The 25,543-nt window shown below is 43.5% G+C and overlaps 1 protein-coding gene across 1 annotated transcript in view; it reads left to right on the top strand.

Moving 5' to 3' along the window:
- The window catches only part of GABRG3 (gamma-aminobutyric acid type A receptor gamma3 subunit), a 612,547-nt gene that overhangs the window by 275,960 nt on the left and 311,044 nt on the right, over positions 1–25,543 (top strand). The gene's annotated exons all lie outside the window — the stretch shown is intronic.

The following is a 25,543-nucleotide window of genomic DNA, read 5'->3' on the forward strand; positions in this document are numbered from 1 at the left end:
TTTGTTTCTGATAATGTGGTGATCAGAACTGAATGCAATATTCCAGGTGTTACACTTGGGATGCAGTAATCTGGATGATGTCATTGAAAAATCAGCATGGGAGTCTGAGACAGCTCATACTGCATCTGTAGCTGATTTATAGATAAGAGACAGCAATTTTTGATGCTTTTAAGTCTTTCCCTATTGCAAGCAGACAGTCACTCAACAGGGAAAAATCAATTCTAATTGAAAAAATACTTTGCAAAGGATACAAGGGTTAATCTGTTTAGAGACCAGGTTAAAGAGAACTGCAAGTGTGTTTAGATTTTGGTAACTTGCTTTGCTTCACTCATAATAAATAATTACAAGTAGCATCAGAAGCTTCCTTGCCATGATAGAACCTGATAACTTCTTTTAAGTCAATTTGTTTAAAGGACACAATTCTACATTCCTGTTATGGAAATGCTTTATATATATGTTATATTTAGTCTTGCTCTAAATCATTATTAATACCTTTTGATTGCATTCAGGCTTTTCTCATTGTGTCCAAGGACTTTTCAAAGGTAGCAACTATCCTGATTCAAGCCATACCAGTCCTTACCATAGCTAGTAGTTGGTAAAGTCCAGTCAGTAGAAAGAATCACACTTCTATTATACTGTCCAGAGCTTACTTTTGAACAAAGAGAGGAGAATACTGATCTCAGCTCAGTAGTCTGGGTGGGATATTTGATACACAGTTTAAGTGAGTTCTTTAGTTACACAATGTCCAAGTTAACTCAGATATGTGGTTTGCCCGTCAGATTGGCAAGTTCTTTAGATGCTTGAGAACATGTCTTCCTTGAAAGAGCTATTTTCATGTGAACATTATTGCTTCTGGATCTGAGGCACTGCTAGTAAAAAGAGATCTAAAGGGATCTAAAAACAAGGATCTCGGATCACATACTTCCCTGTTGGACAGTATCCATCTGTCCCTGCAACGTTGACAGAGCCCTACACTCAGTCACCAAGATTTTCCACTTTTGGACCCACAAGAGAAAATAACTGTCATAAATTTCAGCCAGAGACACTGGTTTGTCAACATACATGTTTGGACTTAGACCAAGCAAGGCAGGAAATGACATATCAATATCTTGGAGTTCAGTGGAGTCTGAAGGACACTTTTTCAATTTCAAAAGCCAAAGTACCACTTCCCATGTCCTCATCCAGATAGATGATATGGTAGTAGTTATTTGTATCAACAAAATATACTCAAAGCAGGAATCTTGCTAGGGAGGTATATCAGATCATGCCACAGGTAGACACACCTTCGTCCCATGAAGACATCTTAACCTGGCTGGAAAGTGAAATGATCAAGTGGATAAGCTCAGTCAGCAAGACCCTGTAACATGGAAAGGGACCTTCAGCATATGAGTGTTCCATCCCATCTAGGTGGCCATCTAAGGTTGCTAAATGCAAACACTGCCATAAAGCCTGCCCCATATTCAATTGAAAAGGTTCTGTTGCAGATTTAAGACTAACATTTTGGTGACCTTTCATGCAAAGCTCAAAGTTAGAACTGTATATTATGTACTTGGCATCCTGTAAAGAATGGGGGCGGGGAACACAAAATTCAGGATTCTATCTTGAAGAGAGCATAGAGATTAATTGTATCAATCAGACAGGACTGCTATAAGAATTTCTCTTACATTAGAAGCACCTATATATATAGTTGGACCTCTATCTCCTTTCTGGTCTCTAAGTGCGCTCCCACCAGGTGTGAGGACTCCTGCCCTTCCTGTCTTTGAATAAAATCTTGTGGTTTCATGAGATTGGGTACACTATACTGCGTGTTCCAATCACTCAGCATCTAGCTGGGTTCAGACACCTGCAATTCCTCCCTGTGGGGACAAAAATGACTAGTGATTGAATACTACCAGACAACCATATTATTGACAGCAAGCAGGTATATTTATTTAAATGTAGACACACAACACTAGAGAAAAAAAGGATAGAAACAACAGGTATGCATGTCTGCCTCACTAAAGAACTACCATTCCATCACCTGCTCATAGCTTTCATCCCACCTCAAAGCTCACTAGCCATTTGCAGCTTTTGGAGTACTGTAGTTAAGTGTTCCAGATCTAAGCTCCATTTAATAAGCAGACTGCACCTTGTCTTCCAAATGGTTTGAAATTGAAGCCCCAGTAGAATGCATTGTAATGGGCTTGTCTTCAGATGATAAAAGCATGGACAAGCAGATGTGTCAGAACTGAGGAAGTGAGGCTAGTGCCTCAGCAATGGAAATATTGTGAGTCTTGGGTTCTACATGAACTCACCTATGCCAGGGGAAGGGAGAGCAAAAGCAAAGATGGGACCCAAATGGGTTGCAGTGGCCGCTGTGGTGCCTGAGATTGGGCCGGGGAGCAGAGACTAGGACCCAGAGGGGTGGGAATGGGCTTGAAACAGGTAATACACCATGGCCCCTCCTTCCCAGCCTGGAACTGGTTGCCTTCCTCTGCTGAGTCTCAGTTGCTTTCCTCTCTCCTCCTCCATTTGCAGGAAGCTTCCCTTCCTCCCCCTCCCCCACCATGGACAAGTAATCTGTTAAACCCACATGATGACTCACTGGATTATATTGGTTATGAAACATCTTTCCTGTTAACCTTGGGATTTTCTAGAATGTTCTGACTTTCTTTAGGGAGGTGGATGTCCCTGTGACACATATGCAAATATCTGTGAGGAGAAACTGACATGAATGCATTCATTGTGTTTCTTTTGTGCTTAAGTCTGCAGAGACTCATATACAGGGCAGGCATCTGTCTTTTAATGAACGGGACATTTAGTTCCATATTTCTAAAACATATATTTTTCCTAGGCTTCTACAAGAGACAAAAAAACACATTAATTCAAAACCCACTGATGACTCACTTGTATACTCTCCCATTTCTTCGTCCCACCACTTCACTATCTTGAATGATCTTGTACACTGTGGAAAAATGCCTTGGCACCAACTAGGACCTGGAGAAAACTCATCTATATACATAAGTCACAGATTCCAAGCATTCAGAATATTATTATTTGTACAGTGCATAAAAAGAAAGAGTGATTGAATTTTAAGCCAGTCATTTACAAGTGTAGACCTTTTTCCCACTGCAAACTACTCTAGTTTAATAACAAAGCAGAGGAATTTATAGTGGAGGGAATGACTTTTTCTATCTTTCTATAGGATCTTTAGCATAGATTATTTAAAAATGACTAGTAAATTTGGATGTCTCAGATGTTGGGTGCCCAAACCAGACACACCTTATAAGGGCCTGAGTTTCAAAGGATGGATGTTCTAAGCACTTCTTAATAATCTGGCCTCATTAATGGATCCCAAACTGGAAAGCACAAAACAGAAATATCCAAAATCACTAGTCACTTTGGAAAACCATTGCCTTTCAGTAAAAGTGCTTGGACTCCCTAATGCAGTGGTTCTCAAACTAGGGCCGCCACTTGTTCAGGGAAAGCCCCTGGTGGCCCCGGGCCAGTTTGTTTACCTGCCGTGTCTGCAGATTCGGCCGATTGCGGCTCCCACTGGCCACGGTTCACTGTTCAAGGCCAATGGGGGCTGCAGGAAGTGGCACAGGCCAAGGGACATGCAGGCCACCCTTGAAGTTTCTTTTTTTTTGTTTTGTTATATATGCTGTGGCAGAGTACCTGTCTCTCCTCTCCTAGCTCAGTCCTTCTCAGCCTTGGAGACACAGGCTTGGGCAAAGCAAAAGCCCTTCACAGTCGCGCAGGGTCTGGCTGATCCCTTCTCAGTCAGGCCCTTGTTCTGTTGTCCTCTCCTTCTGGGGAGAGTGCAACCTGCCTTGCAAGAAAAGTTTCAGAGTTCAGCTGCCTCTACTCGCTGGCAGCTACTCTACTTCTCTCCTCCCCCCTGCTTCCCTGCCAGGGAGGGTTTAAAAAGGTCTCCAGCCACTGGGGCCAGCTGAAACTAATTACCTCCCTGGTAACCCCTGTTCCAGCTGAACCTCATTCCTCCATGGTTAAGCCTTCTGGGACTAATTACTACCCCACTCTTGGTAGCTAAGTGTCCTGAGTTTGCCACATATCCCCCCGCTCAACACTACGGGGTTGGACTACTTGGGTCGGAAAGCAGTGCACCCTCGACAGGCCATCCGCATTGCCATGTTGGGTTCCCGATCTGTGTCGTACCGTGAAATGGAAGGGTTGAAGCGATAGGAACCATCTCGTTACTCTTGCATTTTTGTCCTTGTTTTGGTGCATCCACTGCAACGGGGCATGGTCCGTGACCAGGGTAAACCTCCGTCCGAGTAGATAGTAGTGGAGGCTTTCAACGGCCCATTTTACCGCCAAGCGTTCCTTTTCCACTATGGCGTACTTCCGTTCCCTAGGCAGGAGCTTTCTACTGAGGAAGAGGATGGGTTGTTCGTCATCTCCGACCATTTGTGAAAGCACCGCCCCCAGCCCTACTTCAGAGGCATCTGTTTGCAGGATAAACTCCTCCCTCCAGTCTGGGGCTATCAGTACAAGGTCTGTGCAGAGGGCCATTCACAGATCTGCAAAAGCGGCTTCGGCCTCAGCAGACCATTTTACTATATCTGAGCCCCAAGCCCTGGTCAGGTCCGTTAATGGGCATGCCCTGGTGGCGAAGTGGGGAATGAAACATCTATAGTACCCCATGAGTCCCAGGAATGCTCGGACCTGTTTTTTCCGGAGTGGTCGGGGCCACTTCTGTATGGCGTCTAGCTTGTTGAGTTGGGGCCTCACCACGCCCCTCCCCACAATATATCCAAGGTATTTGGCCTCAGCTAATCCGATCGAACATTTGGAGGGATTCGCCTTTCTCAGGGTATCCAGGACTGCCTCTACCTTCCTTAGGTGATTCTCCCAGTCGGGGCTATATATGATGACGTCATCAAGATAGGCAGCAGCGTACTCCCCATGGGACCACAACAGTTTTTCCATCAGCCGCTGGAAGGTAGCGGGGGCCCCATGCAATCCAAAAGGAAGAACAGTGTGCTTATATAGTCCTTCTGGGGTTGCAAAGGCCGTCTTCTCCTTGTCGGCTTTAGCCAGGGGGATCTGCCAATAGCCCTTAGTAAGATCAAGGGTAGACATGAAATGGGCTTTTCCCAGTTTGTCAATCAGCTCATCTATCCTGGGTAAAGGGTAGGCGTCAAATCGGGACACCTCGTTTAGCTTGCAGAAGTGATTGCAGAACCTCATACTGCCGTCTGGCTTAGGCACTAAAACCACGGGACTGGACCATTGACTATGAGACTCTTCAATGACTCCTAAGGCCAGCATCTTCCTGACCTCTTTCGTAATCTCTTCTCTCTTGGCCTCCGGGATCCGATATGGCTTGACGTGCACCTTCACTCCAGGTTCTGTGAAGATGTGATGGTGAACCTCAGTAGTCCTGCCTGGCTTTTCTGAGAACACATCTTGGTTGCGTTTGATCAGGCTGACCACTTCGGATCGTTGTTCCGGGGTCAGCTCCGGGGATATTCCTACCAGGTTGGGCTGATCGTCTTTAGGGGATGGTGCCCCCAGCGCAGCTACCAGACCTTCTCTATCCCGCCAAGGTCTCAGCAGATTTATATGGTAGATCTGCTCCTGCTTCCGGCGACCTGGCTGCCGGACCTTATAGTCAACTTCTCCTACGGCTTCGACTACCTCATAGGGCCCCTGCCATCTGGCCAGGAGCTTGCTCTCCGCCGTGGGTATGAGCACCATCACCTGGTCCCCCACCTGGAACTTCCGGGACCGTGCTTGACGATTGTAGTACGTCCGTTGCGTCCCTTGGGCCTTCTCCATGTGTTCACGCACAAGAGGGTTGACTCGGGCTATTCGGTCTTTCATTTGCAGCACATGTTCCACAATGTTTCTCCCCGGGTTCAGCTGTTCTTCCCAGTCTTCTTTAGCCAGGTCCAGTATGCCCCTGGGGTGTCGACCATATAACAGCTCGAAGGGGGAGAATCCAGTGGAAGCCTGAGGAACTTCCCGTACGGCAAACAGTACATAAGGTAGCAGGGCATCCCAGTCTTTTCCGTCGTGGCTAATCACCTTCGTAACAGGCTCTTCAACGTCCTATTAAAACGTTCAACGAGGCCATCGGTCTGGGGGTGGACCGACGTTCTGAGGGTCCGTATGTGGAGCATGGTACACAAGTCCATCATCAGAAACAAAGAAACAAAGGGGGTCCCTTGGTCTGTCAGGATCTCCTTAGGTATCCCTACTCTGGAGAATATCTGGACTAACTCTTTGGCTATGGTCTTGGACATGGCATTCCGTAGGGGGATGGCCTCGGGGTATCGGGTGGCGTAATCTAGTACTACCAGGATGTATTGATGGCCCTTGGCCGACTTCTCCAATGGCCCCACTATGTCCATAGCTATTTGTTCGAATGGAACCTCAATAATTGGCAGAGGTACCAGAGGGGCCCTTAAGTATGGTCGGGGCCCATGTATTTGGCACTCCGGACAGGAGGAACAATATCGCCGGATGGCTGCATAAATACCAGGCCAAAAAAACCTCTGTAGAATCCGATCGAGGGTCTTATCCATCCCTAGGTGGGCCCCAAATAGCTGACTGTGGGCCAGATCCATTATCGCTTTTTGATGCTTCCGGGGGACCAAGAGTTGTTCGATGACTTGCTCTTGGACGCGGACTACTCTATACAGAAGATCTTTTTTAATCATATAATACGGCCCTGGGCCCTTAGTTCTCCCCTCCACTGGGACCCCATTTATCTCGACTACTTCCTTAAAGATGTTGTGGTATATGGGATCATTGGCCTGATCCTGACCAAAAGTCCCACGTGCGGTCCCTATTGGCCCTATTTCAGGAGGGTCTACCTCCGTCTCCCCCTCAGGGACAGAGCCTGGGGAACCCGGTCCAACAATTGGGTTGTAGTTGGCCGACCCCGTCCCGCTGTCAGTTGAGTTCCCTCTTTCTCCTGCTAGTGTAAGCGTCAGGTACCATGTCAGGATCCTCGTCCCTCTCCTTTTATCCGCCCTCCGTTCCCTCCGAGTCTTCCTGGACTTCCCCGGTGGGAAGAACACATCCTGGCGAAACTCGTGGAAGGTGGGGAGAGGGTCCCCGATCTGGGCCACCCTTTGGGTCCCAGAGTCCTTCTTTCCTTCTCCCTCGTCCCCGGGGAGTAGGCCATCAAACCCCGGGAAGTCTCGTCTGATAAGGATAGGGTAAGGGAGTTTCGGGACGACTCCCAATGTCAACTCAGCGGGGTTCCCTAGAACTTCTATGCGTACGGGGACGGTCGGGTAATAGCTGATATCCCCATGTACACAGGATATTCCCGAGTGCTTGGCCTGGGATAGTTGACCCGGCCTGACCAGCTTCCCTGAGACCAGTGTGACTGCACTTCCCGAGTCTATTTAAAGCTGTGGTCTCTATACCATTCAGCTTAACGGGCCTAGTGTACCTATGGGGGACCATCGCAACCCCGACTAGACTTATTAGGTCGCATGGTCCCCCTATATCTCCCAGTTCACACTGCATGGGCTCTCCTAGATTAGGGCATTGGGCAGCAATATGACCTAATTCACCACAGGCATAACAGCGGTACCCCCCTCAGGGCAGCCCCCTATTTTTCGGGCTGCTGGGATTTATCCCCTGATCCTTTCTTCCCCGGTTCTCCAGTCTCTCCTGGACTGCTGGCGGCTGTTCCGCCTCCTGCCTCCCTCCATTTTCCGGCCTGGAGCTGGGGCAAACCGGGGCCTCGGTGCAGAGGCTGGTCTCCGATACTGGCGCCTTCCTCCCTCGGGGGTCTGAGAAAGTTCTTGGGCTGCCAAGTGCCTCTCCACGAGAGCAACTAGATCGTCATAAGAGGAGGGATCATTTTGGCGGACCCACCCCCCTATGTCCGGCGGCAACCCTCTCATGTACCTGTCCAATACCAGGGTTTCTACTACCTTCTCCGGCCCACGGGCCTCGGGGCAGAGCCACTTCCGTGCAAGGTGTGTCAAATCAAATAGCTGGGACCTCGGTGGTTTGTCCTCCCGGTACTTCCACTCGTGGAAGCGCTGGGCCCTTATGGCTGGCGTCACGCCTGCCCTCGCCAGGATTTCCTCCTTCAGCTGAGGGTAATCCATAGCTGCTTCTGCGGTCATGTCAAAGTAGGCTTTCTGAGCGTCCCCACACAGGAATGGAGCCAGCAGACCTGCCCACTGGTCTTGGGGCCAGGCCTCCCGCAGTGCCGTCCTCTCGAACGCGAGGAGATACGCCTCTATATCGTCATCCGTTGACATCTTCTGTAAGTAGTTGCTTGCCCGTAGCGGCTGGGTCCCCTGGGCCGCATGCGTCATCGTGGTCAGGGCCTTCAACTGGTTCACTACCTCGGTCAGGGTGGCTCGATCTTGGGCCGCCTGGCTCAGCAGCAGCTGGTTGGTCTCCTGTTGTATCCATACGGACTCTCGCTGGGCTGCCACCTGTACTTGGGTAGCCTCCTGTTGAGCCGCGGTGGCCTGCATCAACGCCTTCAGTACATCCTCCATTTTTCCACACCAAAAAAAAAAAAATTCTCCCCCCCTTTTTTTTTTCTTCCCCCTTTCCCTGTGATGGCTTGCCACCGAGCCTCACTCACTAGTACATCCCACTCCTGACAGCACGTGTGGCAGAGTACCTGTCTCTCCTCTGCTGGCTCAGTCCTTCTCAGCCTTGGAGACACAGGCTTGGGCAAAGCAAAAGCCCTTCACAGTCGCGCAGGGTCTGGCTGATCCCTTCTCAGTCAGGCCCTTGTTCTGTTGTCCTCTCCTTCTGGGGAGAGTGCAACCTGCCTTGCAAGAAAAGTTTCAGAGTTCAGCTGCCTCTACTCACTGGCAGCTACTCTACTTCTCTCCTCCCCCCTGCTTCCTTGCCAGGGAGGGTTTAAAAAGGTCTCCAGCCATTGGGGCCAGCTGAAACTAATTACCTCCCTGGTAACCCCTGTTCCAGCTGAACCTTATTCCTCCATGGTTAAGCCTTCTGGGACTAATTACTACCCCACTCTTGGTAGCTAAGTGTCCTGAGTTTGCCACAATGCGCATACAAATTTTTAAAAGACCAGAAGTGAAACAAAACATTTTGATTGACCAAAACAGAGTTTTTGTAAAAGCTGTCATTGATTTCAATGGGCTTTGGATCAAACCATTTTCTTTTCTACACATCTCTGAAAAAGATTTCTTTATATGGTTTACGTTAGAGTATGGAACACTAAGTAATGAATGAAGGAAAAACCTTCAACTTTTTTGAACAGAGGGTACCCATCTATGTTTTGGAAAGGAAAGTAATAAGTTACATGTGTTTTGCTGCAAAAAATGTCTAAGTTAAAATATCTTATTGTTAATGATAATAATTTTTTTTAAAATCCTGAACATCTGTACTGTAAATATACATAAAATCTTCAATCTTAAGAATATAAGAAAGCTTGCTCTCAGGAAACAATCCTGCATTGCAAGTTACTATAAGGCTGTTTACATTTTATCAAAATGATGAGTGAACTCAAATGTTAGAGTTTTAAATATTAGTTTTCATCATCTCAGGCCTGATCCAGATAAGTTTTGTGCAATTGCAGCTCTTTTTGAAGTTTACAAGCCAAATTCCAAGACAATACAAGATGTTAGTGGTGCTCCTGGCCTCTCAGGATTGGGTCCTTACTTATTAGAAATGACACTGCTTTTCAGGTCTTAATTTAATAGCCATTCTTATCTCTGTGTAATCTCTGGAAGTAAACTGTGCATCATTTTCCTTTCCACATGGTTTATGATCACTGGTTTCAGACTAGCAGTGGTGTTAGTCTGTATCCGCAAAAAGAACAGGAGTACTTGTGGCACCTTAGAGACTAACAAATTTATCTGAGCATAAGCTTTCGTGGGCTACAGCCCACTTCATCGGATGCATGCAGTGGAAAATACAGTAGGAAGATAGATATATATACACACAGAAAACATGAACAATGGGTGTTACTATACACACTATAAGGAGAGTGATCAGTTAAGGTGAGCTATTATCAGCAGGAGAGAAAAAGAACTGTTTGTAATGGTAATGAAAATGGCCCATTTCCAGCAATTGACAAGGAGATGTAAGGAACTGTGTGTGTGTGTGGGGGGGGGAAATAAGCACGGGGAAATAGTTTTACGTTGTGTAATGGGCCATCCACTCCCAGTCTTTATTCAAGCCTAGTTTGATGGTGTCTAATTTTCAAATTAATTCCAATTTAGCTCACCTTAACTGATCACTCTCCTTATAGTGTGTATGGTAACACCCATTGTTTCATGTTCTCTGTGTATATATATATCTTCCTACTGTATTTTCCACTGCATGCATCCGATGAAGTGGACTGTAGCTCATGAAAGCTTATGCTCAAATAAATTTGTTAGTCTCTAAGGTGCCACAAATACTCCTGTTCTTTTTACGATCACTGTAATTCTGCCCTCATACTGCTGCACCACAGTTTGCTTTGGTAGTTACAATCCTAGATTATGATGGAAGTGGGTTTCCAGCCACGTCATTAGCATTCCTCTTGCAGGTGAATTCAATGTCGTCTTTGATGAGGTGGAGAGCCCACTTCCTGACAATACTATTGTCTTCCTTCAGAGAACTCAACTTGTTGATGTCTTGATTGCCAAAGGCATAAGTGCATCTTTTCCTGTGAAAAGTCCACTTTTGGTGAACTGCTTGGTATTTTTGCAATTCTATTTAGATTTTGTATTATAGCTTTTAAATTGCTCCTTTGGTCTCCCTTGAAACAACTTTTGAAAGGAAGACATGAGGATGCTACAAAGAGCTCACTGAAAATATCACTGATTAAAGAATTGAAAAAATAGTTGCAAATAATTTTCCAGTTGATTTAATAATAGGAAATATGCCTATCTCCTGGAACTGGAAGGTCATTGAGTCTACCCCCCTGTCTTCACTAGCAGGATGAAGTACTGATTTTTGCCCTAGATCCCTAAGTGGCCTTTTCAAGGATTGAACTCACAACTGTGGGTTTAGTAGGCTAATGCTCAAACCACTGAGCTATCCCTCCAACCTCCTTGGCTTTTGTTTAAAAGAATTTATTATTTCAGCAATTATTTTGGCTGTAGCTAACTGTTAATCATTATAAAGTATAATTTATTCTTGATGCATGTATGTTGATAGTTAACATATCCACTCATGCAATAACAAATGACCTGAGGAGGCTTTTTGATTCATGCAGTCAAGGGTTCCCAGATGGCTTTAAGTTTACTTTAGGTGTGTAGATTTCATCAAAGTATTAATGCTCCTTATAACCATGTTGTACAAACACTTTTTCCATTATTCACATTTTCTGGTGATAGTAAATATAGCTTTCAGGGGGGGAAAGTTAACACACTGAATGTTCAGCATTCTAAATATGTAAGTAGGTTTTATTCTTAACCACTACAACAAAAATTTGACTCCCAGTCAGCTGTAAACAAAGACTATGGGTATAGTTTGCCTGTATTCATTGCCCTGCATCTTGCAGAGTCATTTACATCAGTGCAATTAGAATGCTAGCATTGAATGTCCACTGGGCACTCATTTTGCACAGGTGTAAATAACTACACAATGTGCAGGATGTCTGTGAATTGAGCGCAATGGGACATTTGCCATAGCTTCAGTGGAAAAAGCATTGGCCAGAAGGTGCTGAGATTTTACCATTGTTCTGAAAAGATTTCAACGATACTGTAGCTTAAGATCTCTTTAACAGATGCCTTATTTCAGTGAATAATAAATAGAGCAGCAGTACATTGTTTAACTACCAATTAATATACAAAAATCTTCATTGTGAAGCATTTAAATTTGCTGTACACAGAACATACTTGACCTGGACCTGTAAAAGCAAGGAACTGAAAAGCCAAGTAATCCAATACCCATCCTCTTCTCCACCCACTGACACACACCTTTCCAATACTACATCTACAATGCACACAGACAACACACCTCCACCTTAACTCTGTCTCTTTCAACTGTCCCTTCCCCATGCTCCTCTTTACCAGGTTATTTTTTCTCTATACTAGTAGCTGTGGATGTTTCATGTAGTAACTGGTTGTGTTGGTACAAGGTCATTTGGTAGAGGCAAATTTGCAGAAGGGCATTTAAATGGATGGAATGCTGGTGTTGCTAGGGAAAAGAACTGAAGTCATAGTTCACAGTCTGAGTTTCCATGGTAGAGCAGAAACATAACTATGGAGTTGCTACACAATGCCTCCTTTAAAATAAAGCTTTTAGTTACTATATAACTTGTTCACATGGTATATGTGTGGATTCTTGCTTATTGTAAATGAATTCTACAATTCTGATATTCATAAAGGGTCATGTAAAATAATGTTTATATATAATAAATAATTGTCTTTTTCTCCAGATACTGTAATAGGAAAACTTGAAGCAATTCTATGTGTTAGTCTTTCAAGTGGGTACACAAAGAACACAATTATATATATTAAACAAACACACAGTCAGACAGGCAAATTTGAAAATATGTGGTCTGATTTTTTTAGAAAACTTTGATTAATTCCTAGCGGATAGAAGCTGAGATGTCTCTCTTTCCTCCCTTTCATAGATTTACAGATTCCAAGGCCAGAAGGGACCTTGTGAACCTTTAGTATGACCTCCAGTAAAATAGGCATAGAATTTCCCCAAAGTAATTCCTAGAGCATATCTTTTAGAAAAAAAACATCTAATCTTGATTTTAAAATTGTCAGTGATGGGGAATCCACCACGACCCTTGGTAAAATGTTTGAATGGTTAACTATTTTCATTGTTAAACATTTATACTTTATTTCCAGGCTGAATTTTCCAGCTTCAGATTCCAGCCATTGGATGGTATTATACCTTTTTCTGCTAGATTGAAGACCATATTATTAAATATTTGTTTCCCATGTAGGTACTTACAGACCAGGAGTAGGCAACCTCTGGCATGCAGCTTGCCAGGGTAACCACTCTGGCAGGCTAGACCAGTTTGTTTACCTGCCACCTCCACAGGTTGGGCCAATCACAGCTCCCACTGGCTGCGGTTCACCGCTCCTGGCCAATGGGGGTGGCGGGAAGCCACAAGTACGTGCCAAAGGATGTACTGGCTGTGGCTTCCAGCCGCCCCCATTGTCCCGGAGCGGCGAACTGCGGTCAGTGGAAGTCACGATAGGCCGAACCTGCAGAGGCAGCAGGTAAACAAACTGGTCCAGCCTGCCAGGGTGCTTACCCTGGCGAGCTGCATGCCAGAGGTTGCCAACCCCTGTTATAGACTGTAATCAACCTTCTCTTTGCTAAGTTAAATAGATTGAGCTCCTTGAATCTATCACGACAAGGCATGATTTCTAATCCTTTAATCATTCTTGTGGCACTTCTCTGTACCCTCTCAAATTTATCAAGATTCCTCTTGAACTGGTGACACCAGAACTGGACTCAGTATTCCAACAGTTGTCACAGCTGTGCCAAATACAGAGGTAAAACAACCCCTACTCCCACTCAAGATTTCCCTGTTTAGTCATCCCAGGATCACATTAACCCTTTTGACCACAGTGTCGCCTTGGAACTCCTGTTCGGATGATTACCCATCACAACCCCCAAATCTTTTTCAGAGTCACTGTTTCCAAGAATACAATCCTGACCATCCTGTAAGTATGACCTACATTATTTGATTATAAATGTATACATATACGTTAGCCATACTAAAATGCATATTGTTTGGTAGCAACAAGCTTACCAAGTTATCCAGACCACTCTGTATCAGCGACCTGTCCTCTTCATTATTGATCACTCCTCCAATTTTTGAGTCATCTGCAAACTTTATCAGTGATGATTTTATGTATTCTTCCAGGTCATTGATAAAAATGTTAAATAGTCTAGGCCAGGAGCAAGAACTGACCCCAGTGGGACCCCACTAAAAACATACACAATCGATGATGATTCCCCATTTAAAATTACATTTTGTGACTGTTAACCAGTTTTTTAATCCATTTAATATGTGCCATGTTGGTTTTATATTGTTCTAGTTTTTTTAATCAAAATGTTGTGCAGTACTAAAGTCTAAGCACATTACATCAACATTATTAACTTTAAATTAAAAGATATCAAGTCAGTTTGGTAGGATGTATTTTCCATAAACCCATGTTGACTGGCATTACTTTTATTACCCTTCTTTAGTTTCCTTTTCTTTCTCTCCCTTTCTGATCATTTACAGTTTTGTTCTTTGGGTTTTTTTTCCTCCCCTTATTTTTTTGGAAGTGAAAATCAAAATATAAATTAAAAAGAGCAAAGCTTTTTAAAACCTTTCCATTAAAAATAGACAAGCCTTAAGTCCCATGTTGTTGAAGGGTAACCTGCCCCACTGAACTTTTAACCTTTATATTTGGGACCTAATTTAGTACGAAGCATAATTCCTACTGAAAAGGAAAGAGGAAAAAAAAACACTAAAAACCCTATTCCGTCTCCTGTGGAACCTGGTTCTCCTGCAATTCTTGTTGCAGATAGTACCACTTTTCATCCCTTACTCTCTCCACACAAAGCTTTTATTTTGTGGGTGAGGATATGTTATCAATGGATCCACTGATTTTCTCCTGTTCATTCCTAACTCAGAATATTTATAGATCCAGGAAGCTGTTACTAACATAACTTAGCAGTTACTGAAATAAATGTGTCTGTAATTCTCATGCAAGCTTTCTCAGAGTCCCAAACATTTTTTTTTTCAATGCGGTACTTTGGCAATGGAGATACCATGCAGCAGACAGGCAGACATGAGTTTCAGCAAGTCCTTTAATACCCGGTACAGCACAGAAACATCCAAAGAAGGCAAAATAGATTCTGAGGAGGGCGGTATATGACATTGTCTTATGTAGGCAATTACTTGGTCCTATAGGAAAAGGAGATAGAAGTGTTAAAATAGCATAAAAATCACAAAATGCAGTGTCTGTAGGTATTTTAAATCCTGGAGATGGGAGACAAGCTTTCCAGAAGATTAGTTTTTAACAGATAGTTTTTGAATGATTAACTGTCCCATACAGCTGACATTGACCTATTCCAGACTATTAGAAGTGTCTCTACAGTGCTACAATACAGGGAACTTTAGGGAACTGATGGACTGATATTGGTCTAATTTTATCGACCTAAGTATTTTAGAAATGAGCCAATCTGATTAAATCAAGCTGTGGTGCTAAATGAGATGACTCTGAACTATCTTGTTAATACCACAGCAACAGCCTGTTGGAAGGAGGTGAGCACTTTTCCTGTTGCTCATCGGTCCTATCCTATTGGCTTGGACATCGGCTAATGCTCAAGGTGCTATATTTGTTGAATTTCTTACTCTTGCAGCATTTAACAGTAGTAAAAGAGGAGTGTATGTTGATTATGAAAAGTTAATGTAGAGTGAATTACTGAAATTGAACTCACTTTCAATCAGCCTCCATTCACTCACAAAAGTCTCCTAAAGAAGATTAATTCACCACGTGTCTGGCTGTCACTCTTAGAATAAAATCCAGCATGCTTCATATTTTGCCCCAATATTAATTAAACCAGTCATATTAGAACTGTAAGTTCTCTTACACATTCCATTCTGGGCCAGGTCTGAGCACAGATCGGCCACAACATAATTTCTTTTTGTTGAGCATCTTATCAAGAATGCCTAGCAAAACTACAAGAATGATACTTTGCAATATTGTGTTATGGTCAAATTCACACAGATCTGAACACACCAAGATTACTACTCAGATTTAAACTGCAAAGTCTGCTACTAAAAGTTAGCTGCCTGCCACTTTGGCCTTGCATTACCACAGTGACCCACCACACTGTTCAGTTGATTTTAAAATATACACAAAGAAAAATATTGAAAATAAACTTTAATGTGTCCATCAGTCTGTTACCATAATAGTACTTAAAGTATAGCCCAGGGGTAGGCAACCTATGGCACGCGTGCCAAAGGCGGCACACGAGCTGATTTTCAGTGGCACTCACAGTGCCCGGGTCCCGGCCTCCAGTCCGGGGGGCTCTGCATTTTAATTTAATTTTAAATGAAGCTTCTTAAACATTTTTAAAACCTTATTTACTTTACATACAACAATAGTTTAGTTATATATAATAGACTTATAGAAAGAGACCTTCTAAAAACATTAAAATGTATTACTGGCATGCGAAACCTTAAATTCGAATGAATAAATGAAGACTCGGCACACCACTTCTGAAAGTTTGCCGACCCCTAGTATAGCCTGTGAGTTATTTTCCACCTCTGATCCACTGAGCAGATCTGTTCAAAACTAGTTTGCTCTGTCTGCTTCTGATCAAAAGCTCATTTAGGTGAATGGGAGTCTCACTATTGACTTCAAAAGGATTTCAGTCATGCCATCTATGAATTCATTTGTGACTGCCCCATGCATAAGTGCATAAACTGTGCATACAACAAGCCCTCCACACTTGCCGCCCCTGCAAAAGGATTAGTGAAAATTACAATCCCTAGTGAGGCTTGATGCACAAGGGCTACTCTTTTATTGTGCCCTGATGGATCTTATGTATCCCCACAGATGGAATAAAAAGCAACAAAGAGTCCTGTGGCACCTTAAAGACTAACAGACATATTGGAGCATGAGCTTTCGTGGGTGAATATCCACTTCGTCAGATGCATGCGATGGGATAAAGGAGTTAATGAAGCCAATCAGCAGAGCTTCCAGGTTGCTGGTAGACAGCAAAGCAAGCAATATGATATAGTGCATAAGCATTAGGACAAGCTTATTCTGTGTTGGGCTCTGCCATGACCCACTCTGTGACATTGAGCAAGCCACTTCATAGCTCTGTGCCTCAGTTTTCCTTACCACCTATTTATTTAAAGAATACATTCAGAAGGGCAAAGATTGTCTATTCATATTTGTATGTAGTGTGCCTACCACAACAGGGCCCTGAGTTTGGTTGGAGGCTCTGGCTACTATCATACAAATAATGTATAGTAATACTACCCTGAAGTATAGACTCATGATTTCTTATTCATCATCACACGTGAGTACAGTAACTATTGTGTATAAAAGAGAATGTGATTACTAAACTTTGAGAAAAGATATTAACTAAGAGGAATGGAAGCGCTGAGAATCTACAATCCCATTTTAAATAAAAAACAAACAAATAACCTCCCTGCATGCATGCGTGCACACACACACCCTTTCTGCATTCATAATTCCCTTCCCACACAACTGCCAGGTATTGTACATGGGCTGTGTTGGCTGTACTGTGTGTGAGACAATCTCACCTTGAAAGCCATTTCCCACTATAAAATGGGTTGCAGTCATTGGTCCTTGTAAAAATATAATTGACGCATGCCTTGTATCACACTTCTATTTTGAAGTTGTTTTTTTTAAATGAAGTCATTGGCTGAGAGGCAACCTTCTGTTTTATTTATGAAAGCAATGCCTCTTTTTTAATTTTATTTCACCTGTTCCAAAGAGCTAACCAAGTGTTAGTCTTCTGAGACTTGTCCTAGCTATCGACTGAAATCCAGTATAGCATCAGGTCAGACGCCCACAAACTGTAAACTGATCCACCCCATTGTCAGCTGGCTCATGTTGCCTATGGAGTTCTATGGGGTCAGTGTCATGTGGAATGCAACTTAAAAAATACTTAAGAGAGGGTCAAATGCTTGCATAAGTTAAAATAGTCGTTAAGTTTGGCCGCTTAGATTCAACCTCCACATGTTACAAAATCTGTGACATCCATTTGCTCCTCTGCTTACATTTGTTATTTATTAACTCAAGATTTCAGTTCACCACTGGAGGGGTGGCTGGGGCAGTCTGAGTTTCTCTTGTGGCTCAAATAGTTTCCTGTTACATTTGGTGAATGTAATTATGTTTGAAACATGTTGAACTTGAAAACATATAACTGTTTCTATATGGTGCAATAGCGGAATATTATAAAATGAGAGGTAAAAAAATTGGATACAAATAAGCCAACTATTTTTTCCACTATCCTGTTGTCATAAACAGAAAGTTAAGGGTTAATAGAACAGGAGTACTTCATGTCTCTTTTGCCTGTAAAGGGTTAACAAGTTCAGTGAGCCTAGCTGTCACCTGACCAGAGGACCAATCAGGGGACAGGATACTTTCAAATCTTGAGGGAGGGAAGTTTTTGTGTGTACTGTTAGTGTTTGGTGGTTGTTCACTCTGGGGGCTCAGAGGGACCAGATGTACAACCAGGTTTCTCTCCAATCTCTTTGATACAGTCTCTTATATGTCCAGAATAGTGAGTACTAAGTAGATAAAGCGAGTTAGGCTTATGTTTGTTTTTTTTTATTTGCAAATGTGTATTTGGCTGGGAGGAGTTCAAATGTGTGTTTGGCTGGAAGGAGTTCAAATTTATATTTTGCTGAAAGGATTTTAATTTGTACTTGTATACTTAGGCTGGGAGGGTATTCCCAGTGTCTATAGCTGAAAGACCCTGTAACATATTCCATCTTAAATTTACAAAGAATTTTTACTGTTTTTTCTTTCTTTAATTAAAAGCTTTTCTTGTTTAAGAACCTGATTGTTTTTTTATTCTGGTGAGACCCCAGGGGACTGGGTCTGGATCCACCAGGGAATTGGTGGGGAGAAAGGTTAATTTTCTCTCTGTTTTAGGATTACTTTCTCTCTCAGGGAGAGTCTGGGAGGGGGAGAGAGAAGGAGAGGGGAAGGTGGATTTTCCTCTCTGTTTTAAGATTCAAGGAGTTTGAATCACAGTGATCTTCCAGGGTAACCCAGGGAGGGGAAGCCTGGGAGAGGCAACTAGGGGAAAGGGTTATTTTCCTTGTGTTGAGATCCAGAGGGACTGGATCTTGGGGGTCCCCGAGCAAGGTTTTGGGGGGACCAGAATGTACCAGGCACTGGAATTCCTGGTTGGTGGCAGCACTACAAGTACTAAGCCGGTAATTGAGCTTAGAGGAATTCATGCTGGTACCCCATCTTTTGGACGCTAAGGTTCAGAGTGGGGGATTATACCATGACATCTGTACTTTACAGTATGGTATCCTGCACTTTATTACAGCTCTGAATTATCTGTGGAGTTCATTTGACCTGTCACAGGGCAATATTCCCCACTCTGGATTCCTCTCTGCAAACAGTCCTCATGCATAGAGGTAGCAAGTTCAACACTAAGTGCTTTATTTACAATTTACTATACAAGTGCTTGGGCTCCACAACATAAGGTTTTTCTCTGTGGCTCAGATCCACTGGGAGAGATTTCACCTCCCTGAGATCCTGGACTTCTCTGGCCTTCTTCCTTTTTGTCTTCCCCTCTCTCCTCTGTCTTCTTTGTCTCTCTTTTTAACAGTTCTCAGCTAGCAAACTGAATCACCTTGTTAATTGGTTAACCATCCAGGCCTTAACTAGTTATCTCCACAATTTGTCCCCCATGGAGACACTTGCCCATTGCAGAATGATGAGTCAGCCTTGGGCTACTCACACTCTGTCACATGGCCCAACAGCTTTTCCTTTAAAAAAATAGGTTTTACCTTTTGATTCCTCTGTTTGATTAGTTGTAGGGCCAGTATTGACTGTAGAGTTAAAACTCTTATTTTAATATTTTCATTTAGGCACAATAATAAGAGTTTTATCTCTACAGTCAATACTGGCCCTATATTTATCTGTCTGTCTGTCATATATTAGGCTAAAATATGCATATAGGGTTAGTGTATGATTACTTTGCTGTTGAAATTAATCAAGAAGATTTCGATTTTTAGGTTCCACTGCAATCTAACATGTTTTCTCAAATTGCAAATTATCCTAATTTGATAATAGGCCCCAGACCACTCAAGTTGGTTTATAAAGTCATAGCTCAGATATGTGGGTGTTAAATATCGTTAATATGTTAAATATTAAACACTATGTTAAATATGTTAACTTTTCTATAGCATCAATAACTATATCATCTATGTGCAGCCACGTGTTCCTGCTTTCTACTGGTATGTCAGTATTGTGTTCTACAGAACTCGGAGGCGCATTTTGATTTTGTAATTTTGAATAACTGAACAGTCAGCAAAAGCCTATGTATGGGAATTTTATTGTTAAAATTAAATAAATATATAATGAACTGCATATTTGTAATTATGGTTTAGTTTTGTAATTATGTAAAAAGCAATAAAGAGTCTTGTGGCACCTTATAGACTAACGGAAGTACTGGAGCATAAGCTTTCGTGGGTGAATACCCACTTTGTCAGATGCATGGTATGTCAGGTAGTCCCTGACCCTGAGGAGCCTTTGAAAGAGGGTAACAATATATGATCATGGAGCAGCTGGGCAGAGTCTAGATATCTATGCACAAACTCTTACTCTACCAAAAGAGAGAGGGCCTGATTCTCATTCATACATATTAAGGCCCTTTTGCATGGCACTAGCAGAGTAGAAAGCTTTGAACTGGTTTTAAATATAATTTAAAGCCAATGTAAGGCTCCTTTACACTGCTAGAGAAGTGTACAGGGGCCTTAGTGTAAATGGAAGCCTGGACCTGAGGGTTTGAATCTTCACTGTCTGTCTGCAATGGGTATGTGAAACACTAGCATTCTGATCTCTAAATGAGTATACAAGCTGCACAGCAGGGCACTTGGCAGAAACAGAATGCATAGAAGTCACTGTGTGAGGATGGTATCTGCCAAAAATAGGTGCAATGGTTAATGCTGGTTTTACAATGTGTATAGGTATGATGTAATGCAGCCATGTAACATGTTTTAGAGCCCAGATGAGTTAAATTCTGGGTATTGTGGGAAAAGGCTTTACCTTAACCCCAAATGAACACAATAGATAGTAGATATAGATACTATATGTATAGTTTAAGGCTTTGGTCCTAATTAATGGTGAAAGCCTCAGCTACAACAAGGACTGAATGACAATTTAAGAACAACTATGACAGCTGTGCTCTTCTGGGACAAAGTAGATCACAAAGCCAAGAATGAAGCATTTGAGAGCTGGAGACAAAGCATTCTCTGTTCCTGGCATCTACAGAATTATCTTTCAGAGGCGATCAGATGAATCCAGAGTCTGACTATCTTTAGGAAATGTAGGCAAAACCTTTCCACTAGAAGTGAAGCTCACAGACAAACACCCACTTCTCTGTACAAGCCCCTACCATCTGCCAAAGCCCCTTGCCAAAACCACCCAAAAAGGCACAAACATTCTACTCAAGCAGTTTTCACCCCAAAAAGGAAAAAAGTGACTCCATGAAGTCCATTTGGGACTTCACAGTTGCTGTTGATTTATATGGAAGGTGCTCAGATATTATGGTGATGGGTGTCAGTATAAATCCTAGAACAGATAGATATTTGTATATTATGCCACTAATTTGTTATTTTATGTCAAATGTGTTAAATTGCTTTCATTGTGTCACCACACACACTATGCAAAACCAGCATTAATGTACACCTGCCTTCTGGTGGATACCAGCCCCACCCATTGATCCTTTGTGCACTATGTTCATGTTAACCGGAGAAATAAAAAACCTGATTTCCCCCATTGGCCTGAACCTCTACAGCAGTGCAAAGTGGGTGAAAAATGCTACCAGATCAGAATTTTTTTTATAAGTAGTGCCCATTCAAGGGGAGAGATAAATTCAACTTTTCCCACAGTACCTGGAATCTAACTCTTAGAGCAATGGTCTCCAAACTGTGGGATTGTACCCGCATAGGGCGTGTAGGAATGTTCAGAGACAATAGCAGGGTTTGGGCCTGTCATAAACAGATAGTTAAGAGTTAATGTTCTTTTACCTGTAAAGGGGTAACAAACATTAACCTGAAACACCTGACCAGAGGACCAATCAGGAAACAAGACTTTTGGTGTGAGTCTTTGTTCTTGGTCTGTTCCTTCTCTCGTCTCTGAGAGTTAGCTTTCTATCTCCTGGCTTTCTAATCTTCTGTTTCCCAAGCTGTAAGTACAAGGATAGTAAGACAATAGGTTTATATTGTTTCTTTTGTATTACATGTGTGTAGTTGCTGGAATGTGTTAAAATGTATTCTTTTGGAATAAGGCTGTTATTCACTTTTTTTTTTAAGCAATTGACCCTGTATATTGTCACCTTATTACAGAGACCATTTTATGTCCTTTTTCTTTCTTTTATATAAAGCTTTCTTTTTAAGACCTGTTGGAGTTTTTCTTTAGTGGGGACTCAGGGAATTGAGTCTGCAGCTCACCAGGGAATTGGTGGGAGGAAGAAGTCAGGGGGAAAATCTCTTTGTGTTAGATTTACTAAGCCTGACTTTGCATACCCTCTGGGTGAGGGGGAAGAGAGATTAGATCTCTCGGTACTTGTGTTTCAAGGACTGGAAGCAGGGAATCTCCTAGGGTCATCCAGGGAGGGGAGCCTGGGAGGAAGTAACAAGGAAACAAGGGAGAGGGTTATTTCCCTTGTTGTAAGACTCAAGGCATCTGAGTCTGGGGGTCCCCCAGGGAAGGTTTTGGGGAGACCACAGTGAGCTAGGCACTGTATAATTCCTAGCTGGTGGCAGCGATACCAGGTCCAAGCTGGTAACTAAGCTTGGAGATTTTCATGCTAACACCCATATTTTGGACGCTAAGGTCCAGATCTGGGAAGAAATGTTATGACAGGGCCAGCCTCCATCGGGGTGGGAAGGGAGCGCCAGGCTTCCAGCCCCACTCCACTCCCAGACCTGCTCAACCCCCAATCCTTTTCCGCCTCCAGCCCAGCTCTGCTCTCATTCTCTCTCCATCCCCAACCCTGCTCCACCGCCAGCCCCAGGTCTACTCTGTCTCCAGTCGAACTCTTCCCTCACTCCTCCTCTGTTCCCAGACCAGCTCCACTGCTAGCCCCAGCTCCTCCCCCATCCCCAGTTCTGCTCCCAGCTCCGCCTTCAGCTCAAGCTCTGCTACAGAGAAAGCCTTGGCTGTGCAGTAATGGGGAAGGGTGTGGACAGATTCCATTAATGGTAATGGGAGGCGGGCGGGGGGTGTTTTACAGGAAAAGTTTGTACACCACTGTCCTAATGCTTCAGGTCTGGTACGCTGAATTACTGCACAGTATTTTGCTATATCAAAAAAGTGTGAAATTATTTTTATCTATTAGTTTATCTTCAGAATGACTTTCTCACTGAAATGGCATGTCAGATCATTGCCAAGCACAGCACCCACAAAATCTAGACTCCTGACAAACCAAACACCCCCTTTCCAGCTGATACTTTTTATAAACATTTTGTTGATTCTACTATGGAACTCAGGCAGAGAACTCACTGTGTATAGTGTCCATGGCAATACATACATTGCAGCCACCATGATCTGCAAATGAGTTTAAAGTAATAGATACCGTAGCTAATTGCTATATCTTTGTTGATATTATTTAAGGTATTATGATGTACCTATAGTTTGTAAAACCCGTTTTAAAGGATGTTTTCTCAATGTGAGAATTCAACCAGATTTCTTAAAAGAAAACTGAAAAAACAGAAATTCTGGTCTTTTCAACCATAAGGACTCTGCATATGGGTTGTCATAAGTAGGTTTTGAACCCTGGCTCTTCAGCACCACAGCACAAAACTCTACCATCCGAGCAAAGAAGTACCTTATCCTCAGGTGGATGCAAAAGGGATGTGAAACACATTAAAAAGAGGTTACTAAGGGAGGATATGATAGAGGTCTATAAAAATCATGAATGGTGTGGAGAAAGTGAATAGGGAAGTGCTATTTACCTCTTCATATTACACAAGAACCAGAAGTCGCCTGAAGAAATTAATAGGCAGCAGGTTTAAAACAAACATAAGGAAGTACTTCTTCACACAGTGCAACCTATGGAATCTTTTGCCCGGGGATGTTGTAAAGGCCAAAAGTATAACTGGGTTCATTAAAGAGCTTGATAAGTTCATGGAGGATAGGTCCATCATTGGCTATTAGTCAAGATGGTCAGAGATGCATCCCTATGCTCCAAGTCAGGGGGAGGGAACATTTAAAGGGACTCCCTAAACCTCTATCTGCCACAACCTGGGACTATCCAATAGGAGATGTCCTGTTCTGTTCATTCCCTCTCAGGCATCTGGTACTGCCATTAACAGACAAGCTAGATGGACCATTAGTTTGACACAGTAGCTCCATTCTTATGTTCTTATTAAAAAAACTATTTATTGGACAGAACTAAACTTGCTGGGATATCTTCCAGGATCTAGGTGGGGATTGTTGTCTAGTGCTTAGTGATTGCAGACAGGCTATACAAACCCATGGATGTGGCACATTAAGTGTAAAAGGCAATGCAGATGTGTATCTATTGGGTGTCTGGGGCAATGCAGATGTGTAGTGGGGTGGTTGCCCCCACTCCATGAGGAAAGGGCTAGAACAGAACAGAGAGGCTGTGCAGACCAGCAGCCAATCAGCAAAGGCCTGTGGAGAGCCAATCAGGGCAAAGCAACAGGCAGCCAATCAGGGCTAGGCTGGGCCCTATATAAAGGCTGCCTATCAAATGAGAGGGCAGTTTCTCCCTGACTAGCAAGGGTGGAGGACTGACTCCTGAGATAAGGAGGTAGCAGCTTGGACAGAGCAATGCTGGGCAGGCTCAGGGGAGCAGAGGAGAGCTCTGGCCAAGTTACCTGCCAGGCTGTGGCCCCTGCTAAAAAGGGTTGAGAAGGTGCATGGGGCTAAAGGGGAAGAGGCCCAGGGAAGATAGGCAGACAAGAGGGGAGAGAAGGAGGGCAGAGAGAGACTACCGCTAGAGGGTCCCTGGGTCAGAACCCAGAGTAGGGGGTGGGCTTGGGTTCCCCCCTTCCCTGCTTGCACTGCACCTGGCCACAGAGGAGTGTGGCTGAGACAGACTGCAACTTGCCCTGAGGTGAGGGGCTAGACTTTGGGGTTGTGGCTGGCCACTGAGGCAGGTGCAAGCTGAAGGACTGTTGTTACCCACCCCCCCCGGGGGTGAAAATGGAGTAGTGAGTGCTGCCAGAAGGCAGTGTCCTGAAGTGGATGCCACCGAGCAGGGAACAACATGGGTTCCAACCAGAAGAGCAGACAACAGGGAGACACCACATGCAGAATGTGCTCCACAGCTGACAAGAGCTAATTCCCAGAGCAACCAGCAGGAGGCACCAGGGGTGGTGAGTTCTGGCCCCATTACAGGATGAGACTAGATCTGCCATTTTCCACTAAAACTAGCAGTTTATGCTTCTGTGACTGAGGTCTCAGCATGAGAACCATAGGCAGCCCTCTAACACAAAGGTTCATCTGGTGGATTAATTAAAGTTGCATCCTTTACTGATGCAGGAGAACCTGTAATGAGGCAGCAAAGACTGGAGCAGGAGCTTCTGTAGTCAGAGAACTGAAAAGAGAAGTCTCTGAAAGGTTTTCACATTATGACATGCAAACTTATCACCTCATAATTTCTCCACATGCTTAACCTGTGCAAATAATAATGTTGAATATTTGCTACAGTTGTTGAGCTTATAATTAAAGTTTGATGTTACACAATGAGGGTGATTAATCTGTTGTATGTAGCATGCTTCCACAGGGAAGGTCCTGTTGAAGATGTGGAAATATGTTGCACAGGCATTGATGTAAAGTTAATAGTTATCCCATAATTTGGTTTTCTTCTTTCCCCCCCTGCTTTTAAGGGGTTATATTGGTGGGTGCTTGCACTTAACTAAATTAAT

The sequence above is a fragment of the Gopherus evgoodei genome, chromosome 1 (genome assembly GCF_007399415.2).
Source record: "Gopherus evgoodei ecotype Sinaloan lineage chromosome 1, rGopEvg1_v1.p, whole genome shotgun sequence".
NCBI classification, from domain to species: Eukaryota; Metazoa; Chordata; order Testudines; family Testudinidae; genus Gopherus; species Gopherus evgoodei.